This window comes from Adiantum capillus-veneris, chromosome 8 (genome assembly GCF_014529385.1).
Source record: "Adiantum capillus-veneris isolate H3 chromosome 8, ASM1452938v2, whole genome shotgun sequence".
Classification (NCBI taxonomy): Eukaryota; Viridiplantae; Streptophyta; class Polypodiopsida; order Polypodiales; family Pteridaceae; genus Adiantum; species Adiantum capillus-veneris.
In genome coordinates this window covers 134,222,070-134,230,091 of record NC_140938.1, presented here as the reverse complement: position 1 = coordinate 134,230,091, position 8,022 = coordinate 134,222,070, and the positions used below count along the sequence as shown (strand labels likewise).

General features: G+C 42.0%; 1 pseudogene; it reads left to right on the top strand.

The window, feature by feature from the left end:
* Positions 1-6,983: 6,983 nt before the first annotated feature.
* LOC147452994 (uncharacterized) lies at positions 6,984-7,660 on the top strand (annotated as a pseudogene).
* The last annotated feature ends 362 nt before the right edge of the window (positions 7,661-8,022 follow it).

Sequence of the window (8,022 nt, the reverse complement as noted above, 5' to 3'; positions counted from 1 at the left end):
CCTAATATGGTCTTCTCTCTTCTATTCCTTGCAATTAATGATATTTGAGCCACAGGTACATGAGCTTGAATGCTTTTCTAAAGGAGCTAAGAGGAGTAGCAACTAGGGCTTGAAGTGCCAAAGTACACTTAAAAGTTTTACACCTAAAAATTTGTAAGAATACCTGACAATAGTAAAGAGAGTGAAATTAATGTTGACAGCTTTGATTTTGCTAATGAACAGGCTACTAATGATGGCCCTATGGTTGTCAATTACCTTGTTACTATGCTTCAACAAGCCAAGGGAAATCCATCCCTCCAAGGTGAAGTGTATGGAAGCTACATGCTCGTGGGATTCTCCAGACTCCACACCAAGAAGAGAGAGTACCTAGGAAGCCTCCTTGTGAGACTTCCAAAAGAGGCCTCTATCCCAATAAGGGAAGAAGAAGATGATCCATAGGAAGGGATCAAAAATCTACTACTTGATGATGCATCTCCTCCCCAAAGGAGAAATCAAGTTTCAACAATAGATCCCCTACTAAGGGAAAGAGAAAGAAGTGAGTCTCCTGCCACCTTGGTACAGATGGCCCCATGAAGACAGCGGGAAAAGCGCTCTCCAACACCTTCTAAATGGAGAAGACCATCGTACACTTCTCTACACTATAATTCAAAGAGGGATGACCAAAATTAGGAGAAGAAAAGGCGAGAAATATGTCACCCTCTTCTCCATCTTCTTCATCCTTTTCCTCTTTTAAAGGAACTGATGGTGCAACCAAGGACAAACAAGGGAAGAAAATGGCCAAAAAGAGGTCACCCTCTTCTCTATTCTCCTCATACTCTTCCTCTTCTAAAGAAAGTGATGGTCAAGCTCTTGCACCACCTAAAAGAAGAGGCCATAGGAAATCCTATGCCCCATGGAAGAGGTTGTCCAAGCTCAATAAGTTCAAAAAATGGGAGGAAAGAACATCTCTTTTCTTACCTAAGAGGGAACCTTTGGTGCTACGGACAAAGTCTTGGCCTTCATTCAACAATTTGATGCGGTGTTTGGAGATGAGGGCTTCACGGAGTCCTCTAAGTTACACCATGTAGCTATGCATTTTCAAAAGTTCTCCAGTCAATGGTGGTCTAGCCTACGAGAAAACGGTGAAGCTCCACAAACATGGAAATGTTTAAGATCTTCCATCATGAAACAGTTTTTGGCTACCGATGCCAAAGACAAAATACTCACTGAATGGCGAAGCTTGAATCTCTATCCCTATAAATCTATTCACAAATATGTAGAAAATTTTTGGGACCTACATATCAAAGCCACTATCTTCAAAAAGATGGATTTTGGAGAGCAAAAACAACAATTTTGTGCGGGTCTAACTGAAGATATGACACAGTATGTCAACTCCCAAAGGCCACACACCATATCTGTGGTCATACACCATACCATCGTGGCTTCACAAATCAATTTGAAACAAGGGGCTAAGAGAAATTCTAAGCCCACAGAAAACAAGGATTGCAATGATCCTAAGGGGAAGGACAATGTCCAGAAGTCTCCTAAGGGAAATTCCAATAAAAACAAAGCTAAGGAGAAGGGAGTTTAAAAAGGTAAAAAAAAAGTCTCTCCTGAAGATCTTGAGCGTTATCGCAAGGATAACCGTTGTTTCAAATGTAGCAAGCAAGGGCATGTGTACCGTGCTTGCCCCCAAAAGAACAGCCGCAATGAACCTCGTAGAGCTTCCTTAGTCGAAGTTCAAGGAGAGGATGCTCATCCCAAAGGATCTCCACTATGCTATACCTGAGGAAAGGTAAGAGAACATGATTCATTTATTCTCTTTGACCCTGGCTCTACTCACAACTATATATCCATGGAGTTGGCCACCAAGCTAGGGATTGAAGCCTATGAAATGGGAGATCAAGTGAATGTAAAAGGAGTTTTCAAGGGATAGGAAGCCTCTGTTACTCCCTTGATTGGGAACCTAAAGCTCCATGTCCAAAGTTATGTAGACTTTTTCATATATCCTCTTAAGCATGAAGATGTCATTTTAGGGGCACCATGGTTTGATCGCATGGCTGGCAACATCAAACTCCTTGAAAGGCGAATTTACTTTACGTATAGGGAAAAGACTATGTATATAGATTCTAACGAGTCGGGTCACACTTTACCCCTTGTACATAAACAAGCTTTTGATAAGTCAATAAAGAGCTCTATTTTTGCGTACATAATATTTGTAAAAGACTCTATGGAAAAAAATCTAATGTTTTGTCAACTAAAAATGAACGGAATCAAAAGGAACTAGAGTTGTTTTACTTCCTTGATGGATTCCGGGATGTTTTTATTGACGACATCCCTAGTGAGCTACCTCCAAAACGAGGGGATGATGGCCATTTAATTGAACTTCTTCCAGGAAGTTCACCGCCTAATAAACCTCCTTATAGAGTTTCTCAAACTCAACAAGAGGAGATTATGCGGCAAGGGCATGAGTTGGTTGAGACAGGTATGGTTAGGCCTAGCTCATCTCCATTTAAATTTGTTCACTGATTTTATTAATTCAAAATAAAGACGTCACATATCGTATGTGTGTCAACTATCAAGAACTAAATAGGATCACTATCAAGAATAGGTTTCCAGTTCCATGGGTAGAAGACCTATTTGATAAGCTATAGGGGTCCACCTACTTCAAAAGGATTGACCTAAAAAGTGGCTATCATCGAATAAGGATAGTTGATCAAGACATTGTGATGACCACATTCCGCACTACATTTGGTCTTTACAAGTATATTGTCATGCATTTTGGTTTGACCAATGCACCATCTACCTTCAACCAAATGATGGAAAAGCTATTTAGGCCTCATCGCACCTACACTGAAGTTTTCTTTGATGATATAATCATCTACTCCAACTCTTTGGACAAACACAAACAACATCTTTAAGTAATTTTTCAAGTTCTGAGAGAGAATAGGCTTTTCAGAAATGGAAAGAAAAGTGAAATTTTCTTACAAGAGATTCAGTATTTAGGTCACATTATCTCTCAAGACGGCATCCAAATGGATCCATTGAAGTTAGAGGTAATAAAAGGATGGCCTATTCCAAGGAATCTGCATGAACTAAGAAGATTTATAGGTATGTGTGCATATTACAGACGCTTTATCAAAAAGTTCTCACAAATAATAGGACCATTGCATGACCTAAATAAAAAGAATATAAAGTTTACTTGGTCTGTAAAAGGAAACAATGATTTCGAAATGCTTTAAGAGAAGCTTATCTCTCAACCTGTGCTTACACTACCGGACCTGTCAAAGCCATTTGAGGTCCAATGCGATGCTTGTGGTGATTGCCTTAGAGCCGTTATGCTCCAAGAAGGTTACTCCATAGCCTACAAGAGTCGAAGGCTCAACCCTGTTGAGCAAGCTCTAGGCATATACAAAAAGAAACTCATCACAGTTCTACATAGCTTAGACTCATGAAAGCACTATCTATTGGGGACTCCTTTCATTCTATAAACAAATCACCAAAGTCTCAAGTACTTCTTGACATAGACCAAGCTCTCCAACAAACAAATGAAGTGGGAAAAATTCCTCTCACAATTTCACTTTCATATTGCTCACATTGTTGGCAAGAAAATTCTTGTAGTCAATGCACTCTCAAGACTACGGAGAGTGAATGCAATATCAATAGCTACTCACAATGATCTATCAATTATGATAGATGAGTATGCTAATGATCCGATCTCCAGGATGTGATTTCAGCCCTTGCACTAGGAAAGAAAGAGGAACCATTTACCCTAAAAGATGGTTATCTTCTCTATGGAAATAGGCTATGTGTTACTAGCTCACTACATGAGAAAGTGATGTATGAATCTCATGCTCCTCCTTATGCGGGGCATAGAGGGATTCAAGCTACCCTTAGAGGGATAGAAACCTACCTCTATGGCCTACCATGAAGGCAAACATACAAGAGTATGAAGGCAAACATACAAGAGTATGTATCAAAATGTATGGTTTGCAGAAAGACAAAGTTTGATAGGGGGAAGCAACCCAGTTTGCTTCAAACTTTTTGAATACCTAATTCACCATGGGAGAGCATATCCATGGATTTCATCTTTGGATTGCCCAAGTCTATCCATGGGAATACGGGAATATGGACGATAGTATACAGGTTTAGCAAACAAGCTCATTTCATATCTGTCAAAAAGACTAGCAAAGCCCATCAAGTGACAACCCTCTTCATATAAAAAATCGTCAAGTACCATGGCTTGCCAATGTCTATAGTCTTGGATAGAGATCGTAGAAAGACCAGTAATTTCTGGAAGGGTCTCTTCGAGAATTTAGGGACAAGGCTAAAATTCTCTTCGGCCTATCACCCGCAAACGGATGGTCAAGTCAAAGAGGTAACATAACGATTCTTGATCTACTAGAATTCTATGTAATGGAAGTAGATCAAAGATCCCAATGGGAGAAGTACTTACCATTGGTGGAGTATGCCTACAATAACACTGTACATACCTCCACAAGAAAAGCATGTTTTTTGGTAATTGAGGGAAGATCCAAAAGTCCCCTGCTACTTAAGGTACATGGGAAGATCTTCGTTGTAGATGAGTATAGCCGAGACCTGCAAGAATCTTTCCAAAAGATTAAGGATGCTATCTCTATCTCACAGCAAAGGCAAAAGGTTGCTGCTAATAAGCACAGAAGAGATCAAGCCTTTAAAGAAAATGACTTGGTCTTGCTTAAATTTCCCAAGGCCTATCAATGAGCTGTCCTATCAACTCAAATTGGCATTGGCTCTCATACACAATGCTTTCCATGTGAGCCTACTAAAACCTTACAAAGGAGATCCACCTCAAGAACCAACTATTGAAAACACGACGGAGATCGAGGACCAAGAAGAGGTGCTGCAGTTTGAATCCATTCTCCAACATGAAGACAAGGTATTGAGAGGCGGTAAGATTATCTGGCGGTATCTTATTAAGTTTAAGAACTATTCTTTTGAAGATGCTAGATGGATGCAAGGCATACAATTAAAGGATAACCTAAACCTTGTAAATGCTTACAATGCTTCCCTAGAGTAAGCAAATGTAGAAACGTTTAAAATAAACAAAGTTTTTGTCTTATAAGACTCTCTTTTTTCTTATTGTGCACAAATGTTAAGAAGTATGCATGCTTATGATCAAGTTTGCGAGATGATGTCTTTGTTGGGGTGTAGGTCAGGTGGTCGTGGGAAACCGCCCCTGTTTATATTTCTGCCTAAATGAAGATCGGGAAAGAGTTGAGCACTCTCTCACTTTCATCTCCACTAACTCAAACCTACTGTGTATCTTCGGCTTCATCCCCTTCCCCCTTCTCCTTCCCTCTCTTGCACACACTTCGTACATGCGCTCCACGTGCACAACAATTGGTATCAGAGCGAGAATCAAGGAATCTCAGCAGGAAACGGATCTGCAGAGAATGGGGCAAAGGCCTGCACTGTGTAGAGGCAGAAGGAAAGGCAGCAAGCATAGAAGCATAGAAAAGATTTAGTGAGCTTGCAAGGGAATCGACTTGAAGTATATCTGCAGTCTGTAATCAAGCCAATGAGCAAGGCATGAGCTTGTGAGCGGGCAAAGCCGAGCTTGTCAGAGCTAGGGAGTGTGTGGTGTTTCTCTCTCTCTCTCTCTCTCTCTCTCTCTCTCTCTCTCTCTCTCTCTCTCTCTGTCTCTGTCTCTCTCTCTCTCTCTCTCTCACAAACACACACACAAACACACACACACACACTGTTGGAAGGCAACCAAATTGGCTGAGCAAGCGAAGCTCTGCACAACAAGTTAACAGTCAATTGGGGCTCAATATGTCGGCAGGACTTGTGAGCTAGAAGGGAAATGGAGTTTTAGAAGCTTCAAGCAAGTAGTGGTGCATCCAGTTTTGGGTGAGGCATAATCGGGTGCAATCAATCGTGAGCAAGTGGAATTGCTTGTGAGTAGAGCAGGTCGAGATCAAGCAAGAGTCGGGGAAAGCAGGCAGTCTCAGCAGTGGGCAGAATCGGGCAAAGCAAGGCAGCCGAGAGCACTTGCTTGGTGTTGTATATAGAGTGCGCGCGCGCGCACACACACACACACTTGCTTGCTTCGGGGGAATTGAGAGTCTGCACCGAGTAGACAGAGCAGGCAGTCGGGCAAGCAAGGCAGCCGAACTGCAGTAGCCACCGAGAAGCAGCAGCAAGCTGCAAACCCAAGCAATTGGGAATTTGGGCATCGATTTGAGCAGCCAAGAACCGGGAGCAGGGAAGTGATACATACTTAACCCTCAATCGATAGGAAAATTAGAAAAAAAAAAAAAACTTGACTCCTTCGCACATTACTTTGTGTGCAAGGTTGGGTCCCTCCCCCCCCCCCCCCCCCCCCCCTCTCGTCAGTATATGGCACGGTTGGAGGCCAGAGGGGATCGAGGGCTGGGGGAGTAGGGGGGATGAGAGCCGTCCGATGGGGGTGGGGGGGGGGCTTGGTTTAGGGGATGGCAACACAATTATTGAAGGGGGGAGCGTGAGCATCCAATGCTAATTTGGTGTGCAATTTGGTGAACTAGGCCTGGTCCTGCTGCGCCCGCTTTCGATATTCCCCTGCGTTCTTCTGCGTCAGGTCAGGCCCTGCACGAGCCCATGGTTTCTCCTGCGTCAAGCAAAGCGTAGCCGGGTGCTTCATGCGCTGCCTACATCCATTGCTACCTTATTCTTGCGCTGCATTATTAGCATTGGTTATGCTTATTACCTTATTGAAGCTTTGCAGCTTAGAGCAGTGTCATACGCTCGGCACCCGTGAAGCAAAGATACTATAGCTCTTTACAACAGCATAATACCCTAGCATACAGAGGCTTATGTTTTGTGTGCCTTATACCCTCTTATACCCTCAGCTCTGTGCCATATACCCATTTGTGTGCCTTATACCAGTGAGGCTTTGAAATTCCAATGGACTAAGGTTTAGGAGGAGGAGCATTTAGTTAAGTGTCCCGCTTCACGAGTCCACAAACAAACAATCACAAGGAATGGAGGATGCGAGGCCACTCTACATCAAAATTGTGCGTGACAATGGGAGAAAAATCGTCAATGCATTGCAACGGAAGAGTGCCAGGCTAACAAAATATGTTATGAGAAGAGGGTCGACATGATGGAGCATCTTCGAGATGATCATGGCACCGAGTGTGATATCCCGCTACACAAGGGTGGTTGACCTGGAGGCATGATGAATTGGACTTCGTCAAGGGTAAAGACATATGAGAAGCAATCAAAGGTGCGGTTCAAGGATGCAGCTTATAAGTTCGAGAGAAACAAATCAAAGTCTCTACAAGGGAGGGGGAAGTCCTTGCTTCAAAAATGGAATGCTTTCGATGAGAGTGAGAAGTTAGCAAAGGGATCGAAAGAAGCTTTTGTATAAAGAGAAATGGCCAATGCATTAGGGATACATGAGCACAAAAGATGCATGCATGGCGGGTATACAAAAACGGATTGATGGTGGCTTCGAAAAAAATGTAAGCGTATATATCACAACCATCACATTTTATTTTTATAAGGATTAAGTTTCTTTTTGCTTTTCGCTCTCGACTCTTTTTAAAAGCGTAACTCCAGTGGAAAAATACATAAAGAAGAAGAAAACGTAGAGGATAAAAAAGTAGTGGAGAAAGTTGATATTGAGCAAGCATGTACTCCGGTATGTCGCATGTAGTGTTATTATTTAAATGACTAATTGTACGATATGATGCGATTTTGAATTTGGTGTTAAATGAGTTGCATGTCTTGTAGCCAAATCTCACATTGGATGATGGTCATGGTCCTTTGCTTGCACCCGTGAAGCAAGCAAAAAAAAGAAACTTCATAGAGGGTACTCCCATATCGTTAGGTGCTTCCTTGCTTGAAAATTCATTGTCCATTCAATGAGGAAAACGGGTAAAACTTTATTCATGTAGAAATTCAGATCATGCATATAGTAGATAATGTTATTTAGCTTCTCTTGATCTTGTCAACATACTTCAGATTCGGGTGATCATTGGTTCTTCAAAGTAAATCCAAATGATTAGTGACTCTCCT